The sequence below is a fragment of the Sorex araneus genome, chromosome 2, assembly GCF_027595985.1.
Source record: "Sorex araneus isolate mSorAra2 chromosome 2, mSorAra2.pri, whole genome shotgun sequence".
NCBI classification, from domain to species: domain Eukaryota; kingdom Metazoa; phylum Chordata; class Mammalia; order Eulipotyphla; family Soricidae; genus Sorex; species Sorex araneus.
Genome location: NC_073303.1, coordinates 296,569,597 through 296,584,947, shown reverse-complemented (window position 1 = coordinate 296,584,947; position 15,351 = coordinate 296,569,597). Strand labels below are relative to the sequence as shown.

Below are 15,351 nucleotides of genomic sequence, written 5' to 3'. Positions count from 1 at the left end.
AACATGCATTCTGTGAATCTTAGCAAACTAGACAATTAAGATTTTTTCATAGTAGCCCATATTTAAGGGAATTTTTGTGATTGTACTAAGGGTTTGGACATTAAAATTGTGTCTATGCAGGAAAATGCTTTGATTATCCCCAGAATTGTCCGGGCAGATTCCATGTCATTCAGATGAAAACACCTTTTGTCTTTAAGGGCAATTTTATGGACACAGGTTAACAGCAAATACTGTAACACTTCTTTTGACTTGCAGAAAATAAACCTAATCTGAATATCAGTCTGCAGATACCAAACCTGTATTTCAAGAGTCTACCAATCCAAATCCCACATCAAAACTGTAGGCAAGGGATTGTTTTCACATTCAGGGACATTAGCCCAGCAAAGCAAGGAAAAAAAAAATCATTCGGACAGTGCATCTTTCAGACTTTCCCTTCTTTTATTGATTTGTTTTCTCCTGTCCCTTTTCTCCTTCTTTTGTTTCCTTATCATAGCTTCAGGTTATTACGTGCAAAGTATTGATGGGAATGGATGGTTTTGGTCGATGGAGAGCTAATGCATCCCTAATCCCACTATTGTTATAGAGTTATGCTTTACTCTGGTCCCTGATGGGGGGAAAGGTGCAAAGCTGTTGATCCTAGTTTTATTTGTCACAAACCCATCCATCAATCAAGCACAAGCATGTCTGAATGCTGAATGACATGTGGGTCTCAGCTGAAAACATTCGATAACACTGTATTGTCGGGTCTCTCACTCTGGGTTTGGTTTTTTTTTTTTGGTTGTATTTTTTTTTAAATACATTTGACGGAAATAGATAAGCACGCAACTACTAAAGACTTGAAGAGAAAAGTGACATATTGGTTGCAAAGGTTTATATCTTTGGTATTAATGATACTTGTGTGTAAATAAAATGGGAGGGAGCAGTTACAGCTAGAGATATATAACACCACTCAGGCTTGGTCCTGTTTTATCATTGCTCTGCTATTTGGCTTTTCAAATATTAATCTGACCATATTTCACAGTCCGAGTGAAATACGCATTTAACCCCAGTTAAAATGCAAGTGAATCTGCCATTGGAAAAGGGCAGAGAGTGAGGGGGAAGAGTGTCAAATATCACTTGTTTACACTGCTCTAAACAATACTGACAGGTCTTTTTTGTTCTCTAGGGTAGGTAAATTCCATAAAATATTTGTGTGTCTGTATGAACTCAGAAGTTCTCAACTGTCTCCTCTTGCTAGTGAAGTATTTGGTGGGGGGAAAGAAACACTTTAAATTATTTTAAACTGGAAATGTATTTCAATAGCGACTGAATTTACAATTAGTCTCAATGGTTTCTACGTGTCCCTTTTATGCTAGTTACCAAACAAAGTCCTTTAATACATTATGAAGGCTATCTTTTCAGTTAAATACAATTTTCTATTCATCATTATTTCAGGAAAATTACATTAGAAAATATTTGGAAATTTTAAGACAACACTCATATCATGAAATATTAGGAGCAAAAGAAATCAACAAAACAGAATATTTCAGATATTTTTGTCGTAACATTTTAGAGAAGATAGGCATATTTAAATGACCTTAATAAAATGCCAATAAATGTACCAAAAAGATATCCTTGAATTTGAGGGCATAAAGATGAATGTTTTTGTAGCTTTAAGTATAACCATACTCTGACAGTAAGCCATTTTTCTCTCTGTTCAGTGACTAGGGATTAGACAACTGCAAAAAAATCAATGTGGAAGTGCTTTGGATTTGTGGACAAATTATATGTGCTTGGTCGCTCCATTGTATCTCCCTATATTCTGCACAAGATACTTTAGATGGAACTGTCACATAATACATATACTTTGTATTGATTTTTATAGATTTAACAGAATTTGAATTAACTCCCTGATTAAGCAAGAAGAGAAACTGTTGCTTTCAGCAATACCAATTACCTTAATTATACCTGAACTTAACTAACTGGTAGCCCCTAATTCTAAATTCATGGTGGAAGATAAAAGTACACATCAAGTTTGGTTCATTCTTCTCCCCTGTTTTTGTTTCTCTTGTATTTTATCCTCACATCCTCACGTCTTTTTGAAAAATAGCATAATAAAGACTGGAGAGAGGGCTCAAAAGGCTAGAGTACATGTTTTGCATACAGAATGCCCAGATTCAATTCCTGGCACTGCATGGTCCAAGCACAGCCAAGAGCAACCTCCAAGCACTGAACCAGGAGTAGTCCCTGAGCACCATTGTGGAAAAAAATTGTAATGACCTTACAATAACAATACTAAAAGATTTATGATGACCTTAAAAATTTAATACTTAAAGATTTTCCAAGAGGGCCCAGCAATAGAAGTCAACAGAAATGTTATGAGTTAATAAGAGCTCAGTGAGCTTTTTGGTCACTATTCTGTTGGATTTCAAACTTGTCTTAGCTTGGTCTTAACAGTGAATGTTATACATCTGTTAAATCTGATTAAGTATAAATAAAGTATCTACAGTCACAATAAGACTTTGACCAAAGGTCCATATTGTGAACCCACAAATGTCTTAAGAATACTCTCTCCCAGGGGCTGGAGCGATAGCACAGTGGGTAAGGCGTTTGCCTTGCACGCGGCTGACCCGGGTTCGAATCCCAGCATCCCATATGATCCCCTGAGCACTGCCAGGAGTGATTCCTGAGTGCAGAGCCAGGAGTAACCCCTGAGCATCGCCAGGTGTGACCCAAAAAGGAAAAAAAAAAAAGAATACTCTCTCCCAGCAGGACATTCATTACCCATGAGTCCAGACAGTCCTGGTAAAGAGAATCAGTCTGGTACCGTCTTAGAAAAATATCATGAGTTGTTTCCAACCATGAAGATGCAGGCCTTGGAGATGCGAACTGAGCAAAATTGTAACCCAGTCTCTACATTTGCTCAGGATCGGATTTGTTTGATCTGGGGTGGTCTTGTTCCAGAGTGGGTCCCCAGGAATAATTATGGATTTTGTATTACTCAGGATGATGAAACCATAAATGCCCAAAGCATGGGCTGGACAGATAGAACAGGAGGTACGGCACTTGTCTTACATGTAGCTGACCTGGTTCAATCTCTGGCATCCCACATGGTACCCAAAGCATCACCAGGCAGAGCCAGGAATAATCCCTGAGCATTGGTGGGTGTGACCCTCAAAAAATTGCCCAGGTATGTCAGACACCATATATTATGGTAAGCATAGCTACCTCCTAAAACTCTCAAAAATAGCACAAAAAAAAGATCTTGAGATTAAGCAGTATCCTCGAATCCAAATATGCCTTGGGAAGAAGAATGAAATATAAGATTAAAAAGAATTAGTGGTCTGGGGGCATTTTGAAACTATTTTTGAAATCATCATCATCATTATCATTATCCATTGATTGTCGAATTTCTTAAGTGGTCTCAGTAACGTTTCCATTTGTCCTAGCCCTGAGATTTTAGAAGCCTCTCTTTACTCCTCCTTCCCAACGATGCCACATTGGAGGCTCTTTCAGGGTCAGGGGAGTGAGACCCAGCATTTTTACTGGTTTTGGCATATGAATACACCATGGGGAGTTTGTGAGGCTCTCCCATGTGGACAGGAAACTCTCAGTAGCTTGCCAGGTTCTCCCAGAGGGAGAAGTAGGCTCTAAGATGCTTCCAGGAGCTTGGTTTTAAGTCTCTGGATGTTGGCCATCGGTGGGATTATACTGCAACGGGGCCAGTCCCTGGGTGTGACTGCCTAGCTACTGGAAAATGGGAAATCTGGGTGGAAGAGGCCCAGTCCTGAGCCGAGCAGGCTTGGAGGTCTCAGCCCCGGGTCCCACACACCTAGGTTCCTCTGCATGAGGCTTCATGCATGAGGCTCATCCGAGCATGTGGAGAGGGGCCTTGAGCATGGCTGTGGCTAGGCTCCGGAGATCTTCAGTCTCGGGAGCTCTGGTCGGGGCTGAAGGGAAGCTGGAGCCCACCTTCTCCAAGGGGTCCTGGGGAAAACAGCCAGGCGTGCAGACAAGAGACTCTCTGATTTTTTTTAATATTTTGGAAAAAGTATCTCAGGAGGTAGAAAGATGCGCAGGAAGTTAAAGCACTAGCTTTGCAGGCAGACAATCCTGGTTTGATTCCTGGCACTGCATATGGTCCCCCAAGCACTGCCAGCAGTGACCTCTGAGAACAGAGCCGGGAGTAATCCCTGAGCACTGTTGGGTGAGACCAAGTGCCCCTCTACCCCCCAAAAAAGTATATCATCAGTGCTGGAGCAACAGTACAGTGGTTAGGGAGTTTGCCCTGCATGTAGCTGACTGAGATTCGATCCTCAGTGTCTCATATGGTCCCCCAAGCACCACCAGGAGTAATTCCTGAGTGCAGGGGCAGGGCTAACCCCTGAGCATCATTGGATGTGACCCAAAACAAAACAACAACAACAAAATATGTATCATCAAGGAGTAGTAGAAGGGAACCTGAGAACATCAGTGGAGGTAACTTAACACTGCTGATGAGATTAGTTGAACATTTTATTATTGGAACTAATATGAACTACTTTGTAGATCAAAATGCCTTAATTAAAAATAAATAAATAAATAAATAAATATTTTAAGTGCTTGGACAAGTATTGGCTGTCTTGAGTTTTAGTGTCCATTCTACTTGAGCAAGTTGTAAACTCTAATGAGCCTCCCTTTTTTTCAGCCCAAAATAGAAGTGATATAACTCAACATTTATTCATTTACACAACAAATATTCATTGAACAAGAAACTGATTTGGATATTGGGAATGCAGTGATAGAAATAGACTAAAATTTATCCACTCATAAACCTCTCACTCTAGAAATGGAAGAGACAATAAATCAGACTCCAAGATTGATTAGTGTAGATATCATTATACATGAATACAGTACTATGTTCTCATGAGGGTGCAGAGCTATGCTAACCCTCATCCATTGCTGGTGAAAATACACATGATATAATCATGTTGGAAGTTTCATGTAAAATTAAAACTTGCACTTTCAATACAAACCTGCAATTCTATTTCTAGCTATTTACCCAGGTGAAAATTAAAATACGTTCCAAATAGAAAAATACATGTTGAAGCAATATAGCATGAATTGTTCAGCTTGTGATCAAAGAGACAAACTGTGATATACCCATACAGTGAAATACTATCCCCAAAACATAAAGGAGTAAATTGGTACGTGAAACAAACGGAGTAAATCTCAAAGGGAAAGAAAAAAAAAGAAAGAGAAGGAAGGAAGGAAGGAAGGAAGGAAGGAAGGAAGGAAGGAAGGAAGGAAGGAAGGAAGGAAGGAAGGAAGGAAGGAAGGAAGGAAGGAAGGAAGGAAAAAAGATGAAATCATAATGCCACCACTCACCATTAGTATTTTCTACAATATGCAATATGAGATACAATGAAATATTGAGACTAATCAATTGATCTTACAGAAATTTTTTTGGAGCGGTGTCCTGATTCTTCAGTGCCATGAGATGGTGTTCAGGCCCAGTGGTACTGGAGCCACCAGGCTACCACAGCAATATTGTGGGTAGGAGAGGGAAGCCTACAAGAACCACAGCCAGTTGTTTACATTTAACCAGTGGGGATTATATTTAGGGCTTTTTACATAAAACACATAAACTCCAAACCTGTGAGTGATTTCTTAATGTGACTAATTTGCATTAAACGTCCTATTCCAAACCTTCTATTAGAATAGAAATTAGGGCTGGAGAGCTAGTACAGGGGTCAAGGCACAAGCCTGTCACGTGGCAGACCCAGATTCAATCCCCAACACCGTATATGAGCCCCACGCAGCACGAGGAGTGGCTCCTGAACATAGACGCAGGTGTAAGCTTCGCGCACCACCAGATGTGGCCCCAAAACAAATAAAAGTCACACAATGTTAAAAGTCATTATGAGATCTATTATTTTAAATTACTTGGTATCAATCTTTTCTATGTAATGAGTGGTCAAGTACCCAACATAATTCTCCCTAGGACAGAGAATCTCAAAAGAGCTTTTTCCCCAATGAACGCAGATAAAATTCACTGATCACCTCTGCTATCACTAACTAGGACAGCAACCAAATGTGTGTGTGTTTGCATGTGTGTGTAAAACAGCATTTTATTTTGAAAACATTCTCATATCAAATAAGTATGTCCAGTAAAACCATTATTTCAGTAAGAAGAGAACAAAATTAAGAGAATAGGAAGATATGTAACTACAATTCTAAAAGTTCTAAAGAATACAAGACAGGGGAAAATGGGGAGGTATTCCATTGGTCTCATGGAGCAAACTTGATATAATACAGATATTTAACCTTTCCAAGTAAGTATATAAATGTTAATATGGACAAAATAAAATCTCTGAGACCATTTTAACCATTCTGGCTAATAATAAAGTTCATTTGAAAAAAAATAAGTATGGGCCAGAGGATGGAGAAAGCTGAATCTGTGAAGCAAGACTCTGCTGATACAATCCCTCTGGAAGATGGGGCCAGAGAGAGCAGTCCTTGGTAGAGAGTCTCACAGGACTGACAACATTCCACTGATCGTTCTTACAGGACAAGTCTCTGCTCTGATTTCTTTGTTGCTGTTCACTTCTGTTACGAGGTCACACCCACTGGTGCTCAGGGCTTATGACTGATTCTGTGCTCAGGAAAAACTCCTAGGGGGGCTCAGAGTAGCCCATGGGATGCCACAAATTAAACCCCTGTTTGCCATGTGCAAGGCAAATATTCTGCTCGCTGTACTATGGCTCTAGCCCCGTTAATTTCTTCTTTTAATATACCAGGTATGGAGCGAGGGGGGGTGTGGGTATGTTCCCCTCAATATTAAACTTTTGTATTTCACCTCTTGACTTGATTTTGCTGAATAAGTACTAGAGTTGGTAAAAGCACGAATGCTGTTGTTTTCATGAAATTTAGCTTTTTGATAGGGTTTTTTGGGGGTGGGGGAGAGGTTTGGGACTTACTGACTTACTCTCAGCTTTATGCTCAGGAATCACTGAGCAGGACTTGGGGGATCATATGCAATCTAGGTATAGAACTTGGGTCAGCCACATGCAAAGCAAGTTGCTTAACCTCAGTACTATCTCGCTGGTCCCATAAGGTTTATATTTCTGGGCTTAATAGAAATTATAAGGAGATAATTAAACTTACTTGAAAGATTAAAATTTTTAACAATTTCAGGATTTATATTTAATTATGTATTTTTAAAAAAATTTTGAGATAAGAAATGTTTTAACAAAAGAATAAATGTAGGCCAGAGTCTGGCACCATGTAATCTCATCAACAGCCAAGACCCAGAGACTATAAACTAAAGCTCCCGGAAGAGAATGACACAGAATTTTCTGGACATCATATTCTATCCATAACAAGCAATACAAAATAAATCATCTAAAATGGACTTTTCTGCAGGTTTGAGTGGTAGTGGGAATGTTGTCAAAATATTGAATGTAACCAAAGTAGAGAGAGAACATAGGGGAAATTTGTGCTACACAGTAGGGGAAGGATTGGAACAGGGATGGGGAGGAGGAATACTGAGGATTTTGGTGGTGGAAAATGTACACTGGTGAAGGGATGGGTGTTTGATGATTGTATGACCAAAGCTCAAACATGAGAGCTTTGTAACTATCTCACGGGGAATCAATAAAAAGGAAGGGAATAATAATAAAATAATAAAATAAAATTAACATTAAGAATAGAATTTAAAAAAAAGTAATGTGGAGTTCATGCCCAATTCAATCAGCTTAATCAATGGTTGAATAAATAGCAGTCATCATTATCATCATCCATTGATCGTCAAATTTCTCGAGGGTCTCAGTAACGTCTCCATTTGTCCTAGCCCTGAGATTTTAGAAGCCTCGCTTTACTCGTCCTTCCCAATGATGCCACATTGGAGGCTCTTTCAGAGTCAGAGGAATGAGACCCAGCATTGTTACTGGTTTTGGCATATGAATACACCTTGGGGAATTTGCCAGGCTCTCCCATGTGGGCAGGAAACTCTCAGTAGCTTGCCAGGTTCTCCCAAAGGGAGAAGTAGACTATAAGATGTTTGGGAGCTTGGTTTTAAGTCTCTGGGTGTTGGCTGTTGGTGGGATTACATGGCAACGGGGGCAGTCCCTGGGTGTGACCGCCTAGCTACTAGAAAATGGGGAATCTGGGCAGAAGAGGCCCAGTCCTGAGCCAAGCAGGGTTGGAGATCTCAGCCCCAGGTCCCACACACCTGGGTTCCTCTGCTGGTACCTTCATGCGTGAGGCTCATCCGAGCATATGGAGAGAGGCCTTGAGCATGGTTGTGGCTAGGCTCCGAAGGTCTTCAGCCTCAGGAGCTCTGCTCAGGGCGGAAAGGGAAGCTGGATCCCACCCCTTTCGAGGGGCCCTGGGGAAGACAGCCAGGTGTGCGGGCAAGAGACTCTCTGCATCACTCTCTTCCAGGAGCTTGGTTTTAGGTCTTTGGGTGAATCCCACCAACAGCCAACACCCAGAGACTTAAAATAGCAGTACTCCTACATTATAAAAAAAAAAAGAATTTAAATGTAGGGCAGAGGAGATGATTCAAAGAAAACTGGGTGTATGCCTGGCAAGTAGGGACCCCAAGTTCTATGCCAGGGACCACATGGTCCCCAAGGACTGTCAGGATCAGTCCCTAGCACCTGTTGAAAGTGCAACTCCCAAAATAATGAAAATGTCCCCCTTATTTGTGGAATATAAAATAGCATAATATGGGACTGACACTCAAGGACAGTAGACGCAAGGGCCAGGAATATTGCTCTATAGTTGGAAACCTGTCTCATGAGCTGGGGGAGAAGGCAGCTGGAATAGAGAAGGGATCACTAATTCAAAGATGGTTGGAGGAATCGTTCGGAATGGGAGTTGTGTGCTGAAAGTAGATAAAGGACCAAACGTGATAGCCTCTCTATATTGCAAACCATAATACCCAAAAGTAGCGAGAGAGTATGGGGGAAATTGTCTGCCATAGAGGCAGAGGCAGGGTTGGAAAGGCGGGGTGGGGGAGTATACTGGGGACAATGGTGGTGGAAAATGTGCACTGGTGGAGGGATGGGTGTTTGATCATTATATAACTGAAACTCAAACATGAAAGTTTTGTAACTGTATATCACACTGATTCAATAAAAAAAGAAAAAGAAAATGTGCCCAAAACTCAAAAATTGTTTTTAATTTTAATAGTAATAAGGTAATCATAGAGTATATGCCTTGAATGTACAAAGCCTACAGCTCAATACCATATGAGATCACATTCCACACTTTAAGAAGGTAGGACATTGGTGGTGGAGAATGGGCACTGGTGGGAGGATGGGCACTCAACCATTGTATGACTGAAATGTATCATTAAAAATGTGTAAGTCCATAATTCTATCTCATGGTATTTCATTAAAACAAATTTAAAAAAAAGTAGGGCCTAGAGTACTTGCCAAATTTCAAGGAGAACAAAATAGGCAAACATTAGCAATAATGATAAGACCAAAAGTTCCTATTTTTATGCACCAAGGGCACCAAAAGGAAGTGACAGCTTTCATATAAGACAACAAAGAACTAAAGAACCTTCTTGATACTCTACTACTATCTCCATCTGATAGAGGGGTCTAATCAATACCAAGAAGAAATGTAGAGAAATATTTCACTCTCTCTCTCTCCAATTCCAATATCCATTGCCTAGTCAAAGCTGTGAACATCATGCTTTCGTCACTTAAAATTTTCCCACATTCAGTTATTTTAAAACTTTAATATCTAGGAAAAGAGCGATCATGCAGCAGGGAGAGTATTTGCCTTAGCATCAGCCAATCTGGGTTTGATTAGGGGATCCCACATGGTCCCCCCAAGTCCACCAGGAGTGATTCCTGAGTGCATAATCAGGAGTCACCCCTGAATATTGCCAGGGGTTTTCCCAAAATTAGTTAATTCATTAATTAATTAAACTGTAATATCTTTATAGAAAATTATGAAAGGTAACTTGTACACCAAAGCCCACAATTGTTTTTTGGAGCTGATGTGTGTGTGTGTGTGTGTGTGTGTGTGTGTATGTGTGAGGGGGACGGGGTGAATACCTTAGGTGATTTTGCAAAAGGAAACTTTTTTCATAACTTCTAGGCCCAGTCTTCATTCACAAATTCGCCTGATTTTACAAAAAAGTGTGGTTAGTAAAACAGATAACAGAGTGTCATTTGGAGCAGACTTTGAGAATTAGGAATTGAAAAAAAAGTAAATGCTTTTATTTGGTAGGTGGGGAGGTGGGGGGGTAGGAGGGCTTCCCCGGGCTGGGCCATATATGTGGTAATAATACTCAGGAACTGTTCCTGACTCTGTGCTCAGGAATCAGCCCTGGCGGTTCCCAAGAAACCAGATGTGGTGCTGGGAATTCGAACTAGAGTCAGCTACAGGTGAGGCAAGCACCTTGTTCTCTCTCTAGCCATAGGCAGTATTGCTGTGAGAGTATCTGTATAATTATAAGCTTAGTAAGCTAAGTTAGAAGCCAATTTTTCAGTACTAGTTAAAATGAAAACATGCACATCCATGCCTCCATCTCTATGAGAAACACTAGCACGTGTCATAACAAAATTAATACAGGCTATTGCACTGGCTGAGTAGTGAACAGTGGGAAACTGTTCATTGCCAGTAGGGCAGTGACTAAACCATGCATAAATCATGCTATAAATATGTTACTAAGGGGGCTGGAGAGTTAGCACAGCGGGTAGGGCATTTGCCTTGCACGCGGCCGACCCGGGTTCGATTCCCAGCATCTCATATGGTCCCTCGAGCACTGCCAGGAGTAATTCCTGACTGCAGAGCCAGGAGTAACCCTGTGCATGGCCGGGTGTGACCCAAAAAGCAGAAATAAATAAATAAATAAATAAATAAATAAATATGTTACTAAGCAGAGCAAGATGAGCTATGTCTCTCTGTATTGGTACCAAAGATCTTCCAAACATATTATGGGTAAGGGTGGTAGAAGGAAGCAAGTTTGAGAATATTGCCACACATAGTAATGTAAGGCAAACTTATATATATACCTTGTAAAAGCCTGCATAACACCAATAGCCATAACAAAAAATAAATTACATAAATTTTCTTCAATCTTTATCTACCTCAAACCATACATCAAAAGTTTATTTCTTATGCATTAAATTTGGATATTACCATTTTAACTAACAAATTATTAGAAGGAATTCACTGAAGGTATTTGTTAAGTCTTGCTGAGGAAATTCTGACATCTTTGATTTGGGGACATAATAGCAATAAACTATGTAGCAAATAATACTAAGAAAAATTAAGAGAACATTTTTTGAAAAAGTTTAAATAGCTACAACATCTCTTAGGAAGGATACCCATGAATAAGTGCATTTAAAATGCACATACCCGCTTCATCCGGGCAATCCCACTCACAGGAGTTTGTGCCAAGGAAGTCACAGTATATATTGTGACTTAAAATTTATGTTCATTTGATATGTTTGCTGAATGTAGATAAAGACCAAACGTGATGGCCTCTCAGCATCTGTATTGCAAACCATGATGCCCTGGAGCAGAGAGAGAGAGAGAGAGTAAGAGGGAAATTGTCTGCCATAGAGGCCAGGCAGGGCTGGGATGGTGGAGAGGGGGTACTGGGAACATTGGTGGTGGAAAATGTACACTGGTGGAGGAATGATTGAACAATGATTGGACATCATTGTATGACTGAAACTTAAGCATGAAAGTTTTGTATCTGTATGTCACAGTGATTCAATTAAAAAAAGTTCTGTGCATAAAATGATATTCCATGCAGCATTTTGTGTGTACAATTACACATAAAAGAAGGCGTTTAATGCCCATCAGGAAATTGTTTAATATGTCCTTATATTGGAATTCTAAACAGATGCGAAGATGGATATTATTAGTCTTAACTATATTGAATTTCACTGGCAAAACTAGAGTTAACCACATTATCTCACTCAATTCTTTTAACAATCTTTGAGAAAGAGATGACTAGAATTCTCATTTTAAAGATGAGACTTAATAAGTTTACGTGACTCCAAAGTATGTAACTGCCTCACTCCAAATGTGGAACTTTGGGAAGGAAGATATGTATATACTGTAATAGAGAGATATCAGTCAAACACTAATAAGAATAAAAAGAAATTCCTGATGTAAATCAATAACATTTGTTTATATTTTTTAAAAAATGTCAGGGAGGGTCTGGGGCTGGAGTAATAGTACAGTGGGTAGGGTTTTTGCCTAGCATGCAGCCTACCAGATTCCATCTCCAGCACTTCTTTTGGTTCCAAGCCACACCAAGAGCCATTCCTGAGGGGCTGGAGCGATAGCACAGTGAGTAGGGCGTTTGCCTCGCACGTGTCTGATCTAGGCCAACCCAGCATCCCATATGGTCTCCTAAGCACCACCAGGATCCAGGAGTGATTCCTGAGTGCATGAGCCAGGAGTAACCCCTCTGCATCACTCGGTGTGACCCAAAAAGCAAAAAAAATATTAAAAACAGTGATCCCTAAATGCAGAGTCAGGAGTAAACACAGCTGTGTGTGCCCCCAACCCTCAAAAAATGGTCATACCACACACAGTCTTCTTCAGTTTCCATTTAGCCCCCTTTTCACTTTCTTTCTTTTTTTGTTTTGTTTTGTTTTTATTTGGGGGCCACACACATCGCTATGCAGCTGGGGGACTGTATGTGGTGCTGAGGACTGAACCCAGATCAGCAGCATACAAAGCAAGGACCCTACCACTACACTGTCTTTCCAGGGTGGAATGAGTCAATTTATGTAAATAAATATATAAAAGCTTGGTGGAGGCGGGGATGGGGGAGGGGCATTTCAAGCTAGATAGAGTTCTGTGATTTCTGCCTTCTATTAACTTTTCTTTTTTAGTGAGGAATATATATTTACCTTTTTTTAAATAATTGAAGTGAGGGGTAGAGAGTTGGTATGGGCTTGTGGTACTTACCTTGCATGTGTCCAACGCTGGCAAATGGTTCCCCAAGCAACCCCAGAGTGATCTCTCAGTACACAGCCAGGACTAAACTCTGAGCACTGTCAGTGTGGCCCAGCCCTGCCCCCCAAAGAAAAATAAGATCCCAAACGTCTAAGATCAATTAAAGTAAATCAACCTATGATTAAATCAATAGCGTTTCAGAGCAATGAAGATTATTATTTAAGAAAAGGTAATTATTTACCATGAGCTGTGTTGACACTTTCTGTGGTTTTGCGTAGAAACACATTTCCATTTGTAGCTAAGTGTGTAAGTTAGAATGTAAAAGATTATCTGACTTTCTTCTGTGACCAAAAAATTGTTGTGCTTGAGTTGGTAATGTGGTTCCGATGCAGAGTTCTTGCCTTGCATGTATGAGGCCCTGTGTTCACTTCCAGCACTGAAAAGAAAGATTGTTATGTCAATTAAGAAGTAAAAATGATCTTATCTTTGGCCCAGAGAGATAGTACAGCAGGTAATGTGCTTGCCTGGGCTCAATCCCTGACATCCCAAGTCTTCTGAGCATTGCCAGGAGTGATTCCTGAGCGCAGAGCCAGGAATAAGGCCTGAGCATTGCCAGGTGTGGCCTCCAAACCAAAAAGTAAATACAATAAATAAGATTACCTCATCTGATATCATAGTTATCTAGACGTTCAGGTATTGTTTTTTGTTGTGGGTTTTTTTTTGTTTTTTTTTTTTTGCTTTTTGGGTCACACCTGGCGATGCACAGGGATTACTCCTGGCTCTGCACTCAGGAATCACTTCTGGCAGTGCTCAGGGGACCATATGAGATGCTGGGAATCGAACCCGGGTCGGCCGCGTGCAAGGCAGACGCCCTACCCCCTGTGCTATTGCTCCAGCCCCAGCTCAGGTATTGTTTTAAAGTACTTTTGAATTGTAGTTCTGAGCAGGCTAGCACAAGAGCGGTGGGTTTCTTGACAATAAATAAAGCATGCTACCTTAAGCCTGTTATCTCCACTTAGCCAGACAGTCCTCTGATATCAGACACCGTTTTTTCTTGGTTCTGTCCACATCGAGGGGCTCCTGGTTCGATGGGCTGCATCTGCCAGTTCAATGCAGTGCGAGTTGCATTTGTCACTACTCAGTCCCTGAGACAAAAGGGCTAGCCAGCACCTCCTGGCATCTAAACCGTGATCCTATCAAACACACTATCACTATTCCTTTCTCTCTCATATTTTTCTTCTTTCCTCTCTTTCCTTTTCTTTTTTTTAAGTGAAATGAGATTAAAATGGGAATCAAGAGAAACACTTACAGTCCCTGTAGCAAGATAAATGCAGCCCTGTGATAAACTCACAACTGACAGATGTGTTCACTGGGACTCAGTGTATATCATTCACTTCTTTAGTCCTATAGCTAGAATCAAAGTTAGAACTGCAGCTAGGTCTCCTCCGTCTGCTGGAGTCAGGGTATAAGGACTCAGAGGTTTTGCCTCAGGGATAAATGTCAGGTAGAGGGAACTGCAGCCCTGCGAGAGAGTTGTAAACTCTATCAACAGCTTTCAGAGCCACTTTTTTGCCCCAAAAACGTTTAACCAAGAACAACAGCAAGTCAACAGTTTCAATTTTACACACTCCAGGGCGCTCATTTCCTAAGACAAAATTGTATTCATTAGTAGGAGAGAAAGACTGGTAAGAGATGAAAAACCCTTTATGTTTTCTCTCTTCCTCTCCTCTGCAATTTGATTGAAAGATATCTAAGACTAGACAGACATACCTAAACCGTGTCTAGATATGATTTGAAGGAAACATCCCATCTCTAAAATAGGTCCTCTAGTGGCTTGCTAAAGTGTGGCCCCAAAAACAAACAAACAAAAAAGCGTCACTCCTTAGTTGTAGAATTGGTATGGGGTGGGGTCGGGTTGGGGGCGGGGATGGGATATAAGGACCTTGCCTTCCATTTGAATCCTTGGAATGACATATGGTCCACTGAGCACAGCCAGTGGTCACTCCTGAACACAGAGCCAGGAATAGGCCCTGAATACCACAGACTATGAGTCAACACACACACACACACACACACACACACACACACACACACACACACGTCATTCCTCTGTGACAATTATTTGCATAGTCAATATTGAAAGAATATTTGTTGAAAACTCATATGCCAAACAGTCTTCTTGAGTTTGCTTCCACCCCTCCAATGCCCTGTCCTCAAAGTAATAATGAATAACTGAGTCGATCTAAAGGTACTTAAAATTTCCATGGGATTCAGAAGAAGCTAGTCCATTTAAATTAGAAAACAGTAACTGTTAGCACAAGATTATGATGTTTGTTAACCACCCAGAAGACCAGAAAAGCAAGTGGAATTTAAATCAGGAAAGGGGAAAGGGAAGGTGAGACATAGGCAGGATGGGTTCTAGAGGCAGAAGGATGCAGTGAGAGGTGA

At 40.7% G+C, this 15,351-nt stretch overlaps 1 long non-coding RNA gene and 1 other non-coding gene across 4 annotated transcripts in view; both read left to right on the top strand.

Moving 5' to 3' along the window:
• The window catches only part of LOC129402577 (uncharacterized), a 170,251-nt gene that overhangs the window by 32,829 nt on the left and 122,071 nt on the right, over positions 1-15,351 (top strand). The window lies entirely within an intron of this gene.
• Positions 6,393-6,518, top strand: LOC129403047 (small Cajal body-specific RNA 4). Its single transcript, XR_008629037.1, has one exon. It is a non-coding gene; the product is annotated as a small Cajal body-specific RNA 4 (non-coding RNA).